This window comes from Engystomops pustulosus, chromosome 2, assembly GCF_040894005.1.
Source record: "Engystomops pustulosus chromosome 2, aEngPut4.maternal, whole genome shotgun sequence".
Taxonomy (NCBI): Eukaryota; Metazoa; Chordata; class Amphibia; order Anura; family Leptodactylidae; genus Engystomops; species Engystomops pustulosus.
This window is the reverse complement of record NC_092412.1, coordinates 147,327,376-147,343,144: the sequence shown is the minus strand read 5'-3', so window position 1 is coordinate 147,343,144 and position 15,769 is coordinate 147,327,376. Positions and strand designations below refer to the sequence as shown.

General features: G+C 39.8%; 1 protein-coding gene across 1 annotated transcript in view; it reads left to right on the top strand.

Moving 5' to 3' along the window:
- Positions 1-1,399: 1,399 nt before the first annotated feature.
- The window catches only part of EVA1B (eva-1 homolog B), a 40,170-nt gene continuing 25,800 nt past the window's right edge, over positions 1,400-15,769 (top strand). The window contains exon 1 of the mRNA XM_072136788.1: positions 1,400-1,555. The gene's annotated coding sequence lies outside the window, so the exon portion shown is untranslated. The remainder of the gene's footprint in view (positions 1,556-15,769) is intronic.

The window sequence follows — 15,769 nt, the reverse complement described above, 5'->3', positions numbered from 1 at the left end:
TCCTATACTCCTGTACTTACGCATTGCAATGTCTTCTTTTTAAAAGTGTTCTTTATTAACTCCTGGGACGGGGGAAAAAAACGGCTTCTGTCAACTGAGCGCCTCTCATCTCCCTATAAATCTTAATACAGCCGGGTCCCGCCTTCTCAACGTTCAGACTGCCGTTGGCGTCTGCGGCAGTCTGAAAATCTCGCTGAGACTTTCCTGCATGTATAGGAGTCTACCATCAGTATATCTGGGTAGATATACTTTAACTACACTAGGAGATAGAAGTATTACACTATGTCCATTTTTCATTATATCATAAAAAATGGTATCTTGATAATGAATCGGCATATATTTCTAGGACTTCAACATACGATCATCTGATCGCTTGTTCAAAATACCGTAATACGCTGCCATACTGATGATGTATGACTGATGTATGCTGATGAATAGGATGACCCTGACACTGCTAGGTCCTGCTCCTGACAGTCTTGGGGTCCTTCATTGGACCTTGGGGTTGCCATGGAGACAAACAGCACCCCCAACTTATCTATCGCAAGGCCTAGTTGTCAGATACATGGTGTGTTAAAAGTTAAGGAACAATAAGGAGAGACTTAAAACTGTTGTGACAAACATGACAATGTGATATAATGGAAATACCATACGGTTAGTGTATATCTGCAAACTGCAGATCTGTGGTTTTAACAGAATGAAGTGGATTTAGAAAAACATAGTCACATTCTTTTAAACCATTGTTGGGAAGAAGCATTAAGTTGTGACACTTCTCAGATATATGCATGTGTAAGATTCATCTGGCTTGATTCTTGGAACAATATTGGTATGTGACATGTTTATGTCATCCATAAGGAGCGCAAAGTCTGGATTTTGTCAATGTTAAACATATAAAACTTTTTTAGTGCTTTAACTGTTTACAGTTTAAGATGCAGTTGAAACTTTGACTGTATGTAGACATTTCAGTACTCTACATTGAAATTAGGGAGCATACCCAGCAAAACATATGCATTCTTTTCATGGACTTGTGTCTGAAGAGTAAGTATTCCATGTACTGCCTAAGATTTTACTTGTGTACTACAGCACTGACCTACCAGATTGCTCCGTATAGACAAGTGCAAAGTATATGAAAAATAGTGCAATGAATATTTAGGTATAGATCCTTAAATCAGACAAGTGCAGTGATAGTCATGGTCAATGTCCCTACATGACATGTTTCGCTCATGCATATGGGCTCATCAGGGGAAAAGGTAAACCATTAAAGTCCTGCGTAAGGAATAATACAGATGATAACCAATAGAAGCAGGAGTGTGCACCTGTTCAAGGCGGTTGCTAAGAAACCAAAATCCAGTCATAATTAGTCCATCAGTAGTGCAGGTAGACTTGACGATAACTTCCATCATACCTACCTGATTGACCTTAGGGTATTACGCATACGCAGTTCTTGAACTCCCCCCTCCCCTGTTTTATTCAGGGTCAGTAGGCCAACGGCAGAGAAAGGTTCCAGTCGGGGTGGCAGTCGTTTAGGGCAGTTAAGAGCCTTTGATCACAAGCTCAGGTATGTGATGTCTCTAACCTGTACTGTGACATCGTTTCTTTGAGGGTTAAGGACTTTCTCCACACGTCCCACGGTAGAATACATTATAGGCAATTGGCTTGCGCCATGACTACACCATTTTCTATTTTTTATCGAGATTAAAAGCTAGACTTGATTAAAAGCTATGTTTTAATTTGTTTATCCACCATTTGTACTCCTACTTACACAGATCTGTCCCAGTAGCTGCAACCACATGGTAGTAGACGTCAGGAATACAGATGAAATATCCCTAGTCCTATTCTTCTGTCCTCTTTCTCACATTTCTTATCTTTGTTGCCGATTCATGCTGTGTCATATTCATATTCTGCACGATATGCATTATAATATGTATATAATGGCCTGCATTTTTCAGGGCCTCCTGACACTGCGGGTCTCATAGCAGCTGCTATGGCTGCTACCAATGCAGTTACGCCCCTGGGGTTCAACACAATCCAGCTCTGGTTCTGACATCAACACCACTCCACTGAGCCCCACCTTCAGATAGGGAACCTAATAATGCTGCCTTTAATCAGATCTTACGAAACACAAAGCAGACGTATGAGAAATGTTATCTAGTAACTAATTTGGGTGGCAAAACTATCTGTCTATCTGAAGCCTCCTGTGTCTTTAGAAGTAGATGGGGTTTAGAGAGATTCTTTTCTCTGTTATTTTTGGATAGATAGTGTATATAAGCCATCATATCTAATATCACATTTGACTTTTATTTGATTGCCTGGTGTATGTAAACAAATAGTTACGCTCTATATTTTGGAAAGCTGCTCTTCATCAGTGATTTGTAATCAGTGGGATCACTCTTCCTATTACATTGTACTCTAGGCCAGAAGCAGTTTCGGGAATGCTCACAAGCCACCAATGGCAACTTAATTTAGTTACCATAGTAACTGGATATCTTTATTAATTCCCAAACATAGACTATATCAATTATTTTATTTGTGTGCATCATTCTTAAAGGGGTATTCCTATAAAGACAAGATTCTTAAATATACTCAGGATAACAAAATAACCCATTCTCTAATTCACTGTTATTAACAAAAATACAGTATTTCACAGATATAAGTAAAACCCTTCTCTATCAGTCCTGGTGTACACAATTTTGGTTGCTCTGGGATCTGACCGTAAATCTTCCTGCTGGCAAGAAGCAGTGTGCATAGACTTAGTCTACAAGCTACAGACAGATAAGGTCTTTATCCTGGAGGGAGGCATATACCCAGGGACAGATTAAGGTTGGTGGAGGCCCCTGGATGCAAAATCTGGTGGGGGCCCCCATTGAATGTAGTCCAGACAGGGAACAGCATATACTCTCTATATACTGCTTCCCAGCAATCTCTATATACATCTCCCCCAGAAATCAATGTATACAGCCCCCCAGCAATCACTATATACTGCTCCCCAGCAATAACTATATATGGAGCCCAGTATTTACTATATACAGCTCCCCAAGCAATCACTATTTACAGCCCCCCAGCAATCGCTGTATACAGCTCCCCAAGCAATCAATATTTACAGCCCCCCAGCAATCGCTGTATACAGCCCCCAGCAATTGCTGTATACAGCCCCCAGCAATCACTGTATACAGCCCCCAGCAATGACTGTATACAGCTCCCGCAGTAATTACTATATACAGCCTGCAAGCAATCACTGTATGCAGCCCCAAGCAATCACTGTATGCAGCCCCCAGCAATCACTGTATACAGCTCCCCCAGTAATTACTATATACAGCCTCAAAGCAATCACTGTATACAGCCTGCAAGCAATCACTGTATACAGCCCCCCAGCAATCACTGTATACAGCTCCCCCAGTAATCACTATCTACAGCTTTATGAGCAATAACTATATACAGCTCCCTCAGTAATCATTATATACAGCTCACCCAGCAATCACTGTATACAGTTCCCAGCAATCAATATATACAGCTCCCCAACAATCACTGCATACAGCTCCCTCAATAATCATTATATACAGCCCCCAGTAATCATTGTATACAGTTCACCAGCAATAACTAAATAGTTTTGGAGTGTGGGAGGGCTGCAAGGCTGTAGTGCTAACCACTGAGCCACCGTGCTGCCCATCAATTTCCCTATCATCTGTCTATCTCCTATAAAATTCTCCCATATTACAGTTTGTATTATGATACTATAGGGAGCCTCTTACTGACTGTGACTGGTCATAAAATAGTTTTATTTCGGGGCCTCACTTTTAGTTTTGCCCAGGGCTACACTTTGTCTAGAACAGGCGCTGCACGGCTTGCACAGGTATATAACAAGTGTCTGCACTGGGATTTTTTTGGCGCAGCTATGCTGGCTTCCATGCGACAGAAATTGGGGAGTGTGCCGTCGGGCGATCTGACTGATTTGGACTAAGTGCGTGATTTAATTCATTTGCCATATGTAAACATTTCTTCAATTGAATGTTATTAAAAAAAATTTCTGTGTGAAGATAATTTCTCATAAATGTAGCCATGTTGTCCCTTAGATTCGAGATAGCCTTACTCAGATACGACCAACTCACATTTAGGCAGCAGTGGCTAGACATACACTATTGAGCCCTGCCTGACCACCAGGATTCAGTGATCATTACCACAGGACGGCTGTAGGATATGCAGTAACTCCCGGACATTTCATATACAAAAACCTTTTGTTTCTTTGTGCAATCCCTCCAGCAGAGGTGGTCGTATCCAAGGACACAGTCTTGTTTCTAAGAGACCATATATAAGAAATGTTTAAAAGTGGCAGATTAATGAAACAGAATGTGAATGCCCAGACGAGAAAACCCCTTTAACCCCTTAACCTTTTTAACTTGGTGAATTGCAGACATTGGGCATTATCGTTAGACACTGCACTTTCAGTGAACTACAGGTGGAATGTATGTAAATGTGCCTCTATGTGATCGCTGTTACAACTATCTTTCTATTTTGGTGGAACCCAACTCCAAAGCTTTGCAATGAACAGGAGTCTTTGCATCATAGAGTAATATGATGCAATAACTCCCTGTCTGCCACCGGGACTGTAACACTATGACTGTATATCACTATGATGCAAGAACTTCAGTCCACTGCACTGTGCTTAGTTCATGGGATATGACGTGCACTTGGATGCATTTCCACAGACCAACGATCATGTGCACAGTGCCTAAAACATAGAAACAACTAATCATACAGTCCAGTGTACAGTACCAGTACAGTATTGAGAGAGAGAGAGAGATTTTAGGTTTTTTTTGTTCCTTTTAAATCTAGGACTATCTCTTATTTGTCTATGTTCTAAATGGACCTACCAAAAAAATAGGAATTTTTCAAAATATGTTTTTTAAATACTTTTTACTGTGTTCTATTTCTACGTTACATGTATAACATATTAGATTACTCCTGTCACTGCTGTCTTAGTCTTCAGTGTTAGTAAAAACACAGCTCTGGGGATTTTTATAGGTTTCCAGGGATCACTGCAGAGAGGTCTTTGATGGCCAATTGGGTCAACTAAAAACCTGATGACCAAATGCAGATATGTAAAAGCTGCTCAATGACTTGCTGTCCACTCCTGTAAGTGTACATGTGTTGCTCAGCTGCTATTCTTTACAACTAGTTGGATTTTGACAACTCGGTACATTCAGATAATTCAGAGTTAACAGTTCCAGTACACATTCTGCTGTTCTCAGCAAAAATTGGATTTGTGGAATGGTGCCAGGGAATTCCAGACTGAACAGAATGGAGCTTGGTAGGCTTTGGAAATAGCATTTGGACTCTGTTAAGTAAACACATTTTTGGTCATCGAAAAGCACATTTTTTTTTACTTCTCGTTGTTTATTTAAAATCCGATAATCTATTTAAAGTTCACAGCAAATATTTCGAGCAGCTGGGAAATATGACCAGGGCTTATTATAGAATAGTAGAGATATTACCAAGGAACCAAAAAGTATGTATCTGAATTTATAACACCAAGGATTGTATGAATAATACACACAATAAACTCTAATGAAAAGCATCTTCTGCCATATGCAAGTATGTAGCCAAATATGCAAGTAATTATAGGGAAATCTTTGTTGCAGGAAGAGAATGGTGCAGTACACTGAAGTCATAACTAAAGACTGAAATGTAACAAAACACTCTAGGAGTGCTACAATGCTTTAAAGAGGATCATGGGACCTAGGTTTAAGAGTCAGGGCGTGAGTAGAATAGAAGGGAAAGGTGTAAAGCTGGAGAACAAGGATGATGGAAAAGTGGGCATCTTTAGTGGAGGTTTATAGGGAAGTACAGTGCAGGTTAGTCTGACTGTACTAAAGATGTTGAGTTTTGATACATTTTTGGTGCAAAAAACTCCAGATGAAACCATATTTAAGGAAAACTTTTAAAATGGAAAGAAATGGAAAGAAATTTGTAACAAATGTTGCAAAAAGTGATCTGAAAAAAAAGGCAATTTAACACAAGGAAAAAGTGAGATTGATAAATTACCAAAGTAGCAGATGGAAATAAGACAGGCAAAAATAAGCCAAAACAAACAGATAAGACAGATGACCCCCATTGTTTGTTTAGGGCGTTGCTGTAAACTACGTCTTACTATGCATTTCCCTATGCATTTGTGGTTGGCCAATATTATGCATTGAAAATATTCATTAGGGAGTTTAAAGGATGAGGAAATCTGATTTGCTATGACTTTCATGTGGCCATATACTTTCATGGTACACCCACTCATTCTGAGAGGCCTGACTATACATCTGATGTATAAATGTTTATATGTGCACTGTACATTATAACTACATATATTCTATATGTATGAGCACAGTACTCATCCTTCTATCCTTCATGTATACACACTGCACAGTACTAGTTCCCTTATCCTGTATGTATGGGCACAGCACAGTACTAATGCTCTTATCTTGTAAATATATGCACAGCACAGTATTAAAACTCTTATTTTGTGTATAATGGCATACCAGAACACAGTACTATGACTACTCTTATCATGTATATATGGTTCTCCATCAAGTAAGGGGGAAGAATAGAAGGATTTACCCTGTATCCTTTTTCCCTTTACACACCAAAATTGGCAATGGTGTAACTACTGAGGTTAAGGGGCCCGGGGATGTACGGCCCTTCCCTCTGTGTCCCTGCAGTTCTGAGCCATGGCATCGTGGTAAGTGGTCCAGGGATGTGCCCCCGGGCCCCTCCCTCCGTGTCCCGGCTACATCACACCTAAACCTGGCCCGTTCGTCTCCCTGACCCGCCTCAGTCGGCAAAGGTGACCACCCACCCATCCCCCTGCATGGCAGCACAGATGGCCACTGACAGAGGGGATGGATGCCCCTCCTCCCCACCCTACGGCACAATCTACACCTGCCTGCCCACCTGCCTGACTCCACGGCTGGGTGGTCACCAATATAGCCACCAAACATCCTAAAAGGTAAGTATATTCATATGTATTTATCTGTGTGTATATGCATGTACTGTGTATATACACTCACCGGCCACTTTATTAGGTACACCATGCTAGTAACGGGTTGGACCCCCTTTTGCCTTCAGAACTGCCTCAATTCTTCGTGGCATAAATTCAACATAAATTCCTCAGAGATTTTGGTCCATATTGACATGATGGCATCACACAGTTGCCGCAGATTTGTCGGCTGCACATCCATGATGCGAATCTCCCGTTCCACCACATCCCAAAGATGCTCTATTGGATTGAGATCTGGTGACTGTGGAGGCCATTTGAGTACAGTGAACTCATTGTCATGTTCAAGAAACCAGTCTGAGATGACTCCAGCTTTAGGACATGGCGCATTATCCTGCTGAAAGTAGCCATCAGATGTTGGGTACATTGTGGTCATAAAGGGATGGACATGGTCAGCAACAATACTCAGGTAGGCTGTGGCGTTGCAACGATACTCAATGGGTACCAAGGGGCCCAAAGAGTGCCAAGAAAATATTCCCCACACCATGACACCACCACCACCATCCTGAACCGTTGATACAAGGCAGGATGGATCCATGCTTTCATGTTGTTGACGCCAAATTCTGACCCTACCATCTGAATGTCGCAGCAGAAATCGAGACTCCTCAGACCAGGCAATGTTTTTCCAATCTTCTACTGTCCAATTTCGATGAGCTTGTGCAAATTGTAGCCTCAGTTTCCTGTTCTTAGCTGAAAGGAGTGGCACCCGGTGTGGTCTTCTGCTGCTGTAGCCCATCTGCCTCAAAGTTGGACGTACTGTGCGTTCAGAGATGCTCTTTTGCCTACCTTGGTTGTAACGGGTGGCGATTTGAGTCACTGTTGCCTTTCTATCAGCTCGAACCAGTCTGCCCATTCTCCTCTGACCTCTGGCATCAACAAGGCATTTCCGCCCACAGAACTGCCGCTCACTGGATGTTTTTTCTTTTTTGGACCATTCTCTGTAAACCCTAGAGATGGTTGTGCATGAAAATCCCAGTAGATCAGCAGTTTCTGAAATACTCAGACCAGCCCTTCTGGCACCAACAACCATGCCACGTTCAAAGGCACTCAAATCACCTTTCTTCCCCATACTGATGCTCGGTTTGAACTGCAGGAGATTGTCTTGACCATGTCTACATGCCTAAATGCACTGAGTTGCCACCATGTGATTGGCTGATTAGAAATTAAGTGTTAACGAGCAGTTGGACAGGTGTGCCTAATAAAGTGGCCGGTGAGTGTATGTGTATATGCATAAACTGTGTGTGTGTATATATATATATATGTGTATATATGTATAGATGCGTATACTGTGTATTAATCTATATACTGGGGCTTATTTACTACGGGTCCGCGGATGCACTTTCGTTGGACTTTCCAGCGTTTTCGGGTTTTGGATGGCTGTGACAGGTATTTAATAGGGGATTGTGTCGCACGCGCATTGGATTTTGGCATAGCTGCGCTGCCTTCATGCAACAGAAATCGGGGGGCAGGCTGTCGGGCAATCCCCCTGATTCAGACTGAGCGCAGGATTTATATTTTAATCGTGTCGCAAGATCAAGCACTGGGAAGAAGAAGGTGAACTCTTTCGGACCAGAGCGGGGAAGCGAAATGCGGCAGAGTGCATGATCGTTGGAAAATGCATTTTCAGTGAAGTCCTCCGGACGGGTAAGTAAATGTTCCCCACTGTGTATATATGTATATATGCATAGATGCATATACAGTCTATATATGCATAGATGCATATACAGTCTATATATGCATAGATGCATATACGGTCTATAGATGCATATACAGTCTATATATGCATAGATGCATATACGGTCTATATATGCATAGATGCATATACGGTCTATATATGCATAGATGCATATACTGTGTATATATACACATGCATATATTTATATAAACATATATATGTGCACATTTAAATATATGCAAATATATCTATGATGTATGTGTATTTTTTATGTACTGTGAATTTGGTATGTATATGCTCTATATACTGAATATGTGTGTGTATTTGCTGTATGTGTGTGTATGCTGTATATACTGAAAGTGCATGTATATTCTGTATGTATGTATGTATATGGTGTTTTTATACTGCATGTATATGTATATATGATCATGTATAATATAGGGCTTGCGACACAATTCTGTAGGACTTTGCATGTTAAATGTAGCGCAAGGTCCAACTCAGAACTGGAACGCCCTCTAATTTGTCACATTATGGCTAGTGCAGCTACTCCACAAAAGGGTCGCATGCAACACAAATGTGGCACAGACAATTCTTAGATACCTGTGCAAGCAGTTTGCCCCTAAAAAGATGTGCAAAGTCCGATGGAAAACTGGCGCACTATTATCTGAAATAATCTGTAATAATGAGGGGTAGCTAGATCCAGAATCCGGTACAGTATTCATGTACCATTTTAGTCAGTGCTCATTAATAGAAGTGTAAAGTGACTTATTTGATTCACTGTTGCTTAGTTTATTGCTCTCCATTTATTATGTTTCCTCTCTCTCACTCACATTGTTTTTACAGCTTGATTTAGGAAACCAGAGTTGAGGGAATGTAGCAAGCAGCCAAAAAATGACTGTTTCAAGTTTTCTCATTTTCTCTTTTTTTGGATTCTTATACAAATACGTTTTTTAAGGGAAGCATAGAATCCTAGATAGGCTCTGCACAATAATTTAGTGCTTTTTCTTACACCCCCACCATATGCTTTGTATATAGCCTATTTCTAAGCTGAAGTGAGGCCCAGAGCACTGGGTGAACTTTTTTCTTTTGGCTAAAGAATGAAAAGTCTGTTTAGTATTAGGAATGCAGGAAATAGGTCTGGAACTGTGACGCATTAGCAGCTACATCTCTCCGTTTCTGGGGGAATTAACACTGTGGCTGCTGGTGACTTTATAAAACTTAAAGACGTTTTGGCAAGTCATCAGTTATAACAAATTAAATTGCATTGAAAGTCATAATATTTTCACAAAATTTCTGAAATGTAGTGGAACAGGATATACATCAAAAAAAATTATTTTGATCTGATGGTTCATACAATTGAGAGTTTCAGCAGTTTCTACTGAACAGAAAATATGTTTTTTATATAATGAAAGGAACTTGATTCCATTGTTTTCATCATATGCACCCCACATGTGTGTTAGTCAAAGAACAATTTATCTCCATATCTGGCCTCCATATGATACGGATGCTTCCAAATGCTGATGTTTACTGCTGTTGACCTTGCTTATTTTTTACCTTTATGCTAGCTCTTAAAGGAATCTGTCACCAGCATTTTCACCATTATACAAACAGTAAGCAGAAAAATGAGCATGATGTAAGCCTTAAACCAAATGGCAACTTGAGCTGAGAATATTTCAGGATTCATCCACCATATTTACAAACCAGTTATAGAGCAGGAAACGTTAATTCTGCTAATTGTGAAAAACTTTTATCTGGTTTTTAATAGCTTTGATATCTTCGATCTTTCAATGACCTTAGATTTCTTTCTTCCTTAATTCAAACCTCCAACTCATGAGTTCTCCTGAGCTGCACCTATTCTCTGGAATGCCCTACCTCTAACTATCAGACTAATATCTATATGCACCCTGGTTCCAGTACATATCGATAGCCACTGGTGGCTGGTTCATTCAGCATTATTTATCCATTTATTTAATTATTGTATTCCTTAAAAAATAGTACAGTACAAGTCACTGTCTGTGTCACCCCTTCATCCTCATAGACTGTAAGTTCTTTATAGTAGGGCCTTCACACCTATTGCCTTTTCTGACTATGTTATTACTCTGTGATGTCTTACTTTATTTGTATATGATTTGTAAAGCATTGCAGAATATGATGGTGCTAAAGAAATAAAAATTTATTATTATTTATTATGATAGCTTATCTCCAGTAAAACAAAGCACTGGAAATATGCAATTTCAACCTGTCCACTCAGTTGTGCAGATAACCATGGGATTATTGACCAAACCTATGTGTATACAGTATTTGAAAGATTAAGGCCCGGGTGTCTTGCTGTAGTTGGGATCATTTGGCAATGGCATCACAAAATGCATGAATTTAATTTACAGTTGGAAAACATGGCTTACTTGGCACAACATGATGCAGTTTATACCAATGAATGGCTGTAATTTGCATTCAAAACCAATTTGACATCTTTGACGAACTGTGTGTGTTTTATAACTGGTCTTGGCCTCACCCGTTCCTCATCTCTTTTCAAAATGTTTGTGGTAAACCAAAAAACATACATCTAAAATGTGTTAAAAATGCAGAAGCATCCTAGAATTAAGCCAAAGTGATAAATTGCATAATTATATGTTACACTTCAGGCAGTAACATGTGACAAACAGTATTTAAAATTTTATTTACTAACCACACCAAACACATCTTCTTTTGATATGTTATGTTATATATACTACAAAGCGGTCATTATATACATTTCTGCTGAATCACAGACACATACACCCAGTGAAACACTAGATAAACTGAAGCCTGCTGTATGAGAAAATGGAACCATTAAGGGCAGACGACGGACACTGTTTCAATCAAGTATGGAAACTACAGACTAGGTTGCATTATTTCTTTACCTTGACCTATACTCTGTTCATATGTATCTAGTTGATAGGAATATCCTCCCAAGTCCACCACTCTAAAGATGCTTATGTAATATGTAGATGTGTGTTTATTCTACCTGTCCTGGAGTAAAGTCAGGAAGTAATAGCTCTCCTTATTGAGACTTTGTCATTTAAGGCCTTCACATCATGTTATTAGGCTTCTTGAAAGTCATGCTTGATGTTAAAGGGGTTGTCCTAGACTTATTAAAAAAACAAAAGGCGGCCGGAAGGGGGCTGCTTAAAAAAATAAAGATGTTCTTACCTCCCAATGCCCTCCAGGTGTCCTGCGCTGCTATCACACTGGTCCGTGCCCCATGTAAACAAACACAAGCAGCGCTGGATTCAGCTTCTGGACGGACCTGACACCCATCCGTCAATGCTGTGAAAAGGGATGATTGGGCGTAGCTGGCCACGGTTAGCCGGCTGATGAATCGAGCGCTGCTCCCGTGGCCATGTTTAATAAGTCTCCGACAACCCCTTCAAGGGGGCTGCCTTTCAAGCTAGCAAAAAGGGGCACCCTTATCCCATCCTGGAAAACTTATTTATTAATAATAATCTTTATTTATATAGCGCCATCAAATTTCCATAGCGCTTTACAAATTATAGTGGGCATATACAAATATAATATCATATTAAAGAGCAAAAACAGTCATATGAAACGATAAGAGTGAGGACCCTGCTCACAAGAGCTTACATTCTATGAGGATGAGGGGGTGACACAAGAGGCATAAGAACTTGTATAATGGTCCAGCCATTCTTTATAAGGGAACAGTATAAAATAATTTAATAAATAAAAATGCTGCTTGGTTTATATCTGGTGTTTGCCGTATTTACATATGTCCTGGAACAAAGTTGCCTAACTCTTTCTTTTTTTTTTTTTATTTTTTTTGTATTCTCACCACTTAAAGGAAACCTACCACTTGTAGTGGCAGGTTTCCGATGGCAATACCGGGCACCAGCTCAGGCTGAGCTGGTGCCGGAGCTTATTTTAGTTAGTGTTTTAAACCGCGGTATCGTGGTTTAAAACACTTTTTAAACTTTATAGCCGGCGCAGGCAGGTACGCGCTCGGCGCTTACCATGCACGCGGCTCTCATTCACTTCCTATGTAGCCGCGTGCACGGTAAGCGCCGAGCGCGTACCTGCCTGCGCCGGCTATAAAGTTTAAAAAGCGTTTTAAACCGCGATACCGCGGTTTAAAACACTAACTAAAATAAGCTCCGGCACCAGCTCACCCTGAGCTGGTGCCCGGTATTGCCATCGGAAACCTGCCACTACAAGTGGTAGGTTTCCTTTAGTGCCTCCTGTTTTTGTACTGTGCTCTCATCTGACATTTGTTTGTATCTCTGACTACTCATTTTATTACAATTTTGTTTTGGATGTGCTCTCTTAGCGATTTGACTCCGCTTAGGTGACCTTGACAATGGATTTCCTTTATTCCTATCCCTCACATTAGTCAGTGTAGGGAATGTTGGAGTTCCCCATCAGAAGTGGTCATCAAATAGAAAGGGACAGTGGGGGTTGTCGTTTTAGGGTTCCAGACCTGTTACCCAAATATTCATTCTAAAATATCTGCTGAATCTATCTTCCAAAATCTAGATAGACAGGACTTTCAGACAAATTTAAAGAAGATTTAAAGAAGTTGGAAAGGGGGAAGAGTGAACATGAGCATGAGTGAAAGAAGAGACATTAAAGAGCAATAACATTGACAGATGAAACTATAGGAATATCTTTCTATTTCACCTCAAGTATTTTATTCACATCAATGCAGGTTAGTTATTGGTTATTTATAATCTCCAGTTCACACATTAATTATTTTATCAGTTATTTTGCATAATTTATTATGAGTTACAACCAAGTGTGGTAACTACACATAAATGAAATATTTGTAGTGTTCTCCTTCTCCCAATGGAGTAGTAAGATAAGGATGTCAGCAGAACTAGAGTGTATGGAGTGCTGACATAGACTTTTCTTGAGGTCATACACTTGAGGAGTTTAGTCTCTACCTAGGTTTTGAGCAGCAATGCGTTTTATTTAATTAGTTTCTTTCTCTTCTGTTTTGTCTGCTCATTTGATGGAATTGCATCTTCCCTGATGGTAGAGAGACTTTTGTATTTCTACAGTGCAATATAGATTCATGTTTCCAGGGTGCTGGGGCAAAATGTCAGACAAATCAAACATAAAAATAACATATTGATCACTGAGACTCATAAGGTGACATTTATCATTAAGCAGGCACCTTGCAACTATTTGAAGGGGTAGTCCGAGAGGAGGGGTGTGATGGTGTGGGGGTGCTTTGCTGGTGACACTGTTAGGGAGTTATTTAAAAATGAAGGCATATTGAACCAGCATGGTTACCACAGCATCTTGCAGGGGCATTCTATTCCATATGGTCAGCATTTAGTTGGACCATCATTATGCCTTCAGTGTGAATCTTCAATTTTTATGAAATACAGAAAACACTTTGAATGAGAAGGTGTGTCCAAACTTTTGGTCTGTACTGTACATTGAAAGGGGGGGGGGGGGGGATGGCTTTGCGATTTATTGTTAAACTTTTCATAAATATGGTCTTGAACATTCTTGCACCAGCCGACAGAATAATAAAGCTCCTTGTGACCAGGCACAAAAAAACCTAGCATAAAATACAAACCAGCCACTGGGATTATTTCAACCACCTCAAAAGGTTCCCCAGCATCTTGGACTGTATAATATTGAAATATTCTATATCTGATTTGTAAACTGTTTTAAAAATTAAATAAAAATACAAATATAATCTGGATAAATCTATTTGTGTCTCTTTTCATGAATTTCTTCATCAACTTAAACCCAGATAAAAATAGTTGAATCCACTGATGCTGCCATGCTATTTAATTTTAACAAAAGCTTATATGGTAATACAAGGTTACCTGTGCTAATGTGTATGGGAACAAAGTATTCGTTTTTTTTACTCATTATGGTCAGAGGTACATCCCCTGTTTACATTAAGTAAAGCCCTGTGGGCAAATGTCGATGAGGGCATAAAAATGAAGAAAGCAAAGAAGAATTTTTTACAGAGGGAAATATTCCTAAAATAGCTTTTGTCACATAAGCATGCAGATTCTGCTGCATTTTTCATTCTGTGTTAAAGGGTTTACTATGCAAAATCTATAAGTTATTGGTTGGGGTAGGACACTGAGTACCTCCGCCATACAGCTACAGGGTTTCTGTGTGTTGCTTCCCGCACAATCAACTATTAATTAATTAATTATGGATATATTTTATGATGTATGAAGAGTGCACAGGGTAAGTCCTCGTCATACATAAGAAGATTACCAAAGTCACAGTCCCTGGTTTATCATGCTTTATTTTGATGGTGGATTTCCTTTAATACATGGCAAGCGCAAAAGTATCTACATAACACAATGCACTTAGGGACTTTGACTAAGAAGAGGTAGTGTTTTTATTTAAAAAAAAACATGAAAAAATAAATGTCTCTACAGTATGTGACTAGGAATCAATGAATAATAGTTTGTTTTTAGAGAGGCAATTGTTATAAAAGAAGGGCACAAATCTCCTACAAGCCGACAACTTTCTGCCCACAATGCAGTACCACCTTAGTAACACCTTGTTAGAAGCTGCCTTGTCACCGGAGTTGGAGACTTGTATTGTACTGTATGCCTGATGAAGACGCTAATCCGGCATTGAATTAGTATCCTAATTAAATTTCATGTTATCCCCCACTCACTGTCATCCCTCTTGGTGTTCAACGTGTCAAAATGTGTGCCCTTCTTTTATCCCAATTGCCTCTCATTCCTCACTGGGATCACTCCCCAGCTTTGGCCCAGACGCAGCACCTCACCCTTCTTTTGCCTGTCTGCAGGTCAATTTAGGTACACACACATATTTTTTAGGCACCTAGGTCACATCTCTTTCTGCATGGTCTTGTTGTTTGCATTCAATCGCAACAAATGTATCTATTTGTTCTTAGAGATGTATCCACAGTCTTATCTCTCAACTTTAGCCTCCTCCGAAGTAAACAAATTACTAAATGTGAATACTAATGGTTATTTCTCCTTTAATTCTCTTTTTGTGAGCATTCCCTTGTCACATAGAGAGATAATTATAGCTCCTTTGAGTATATTAACCTATTCTAAAAC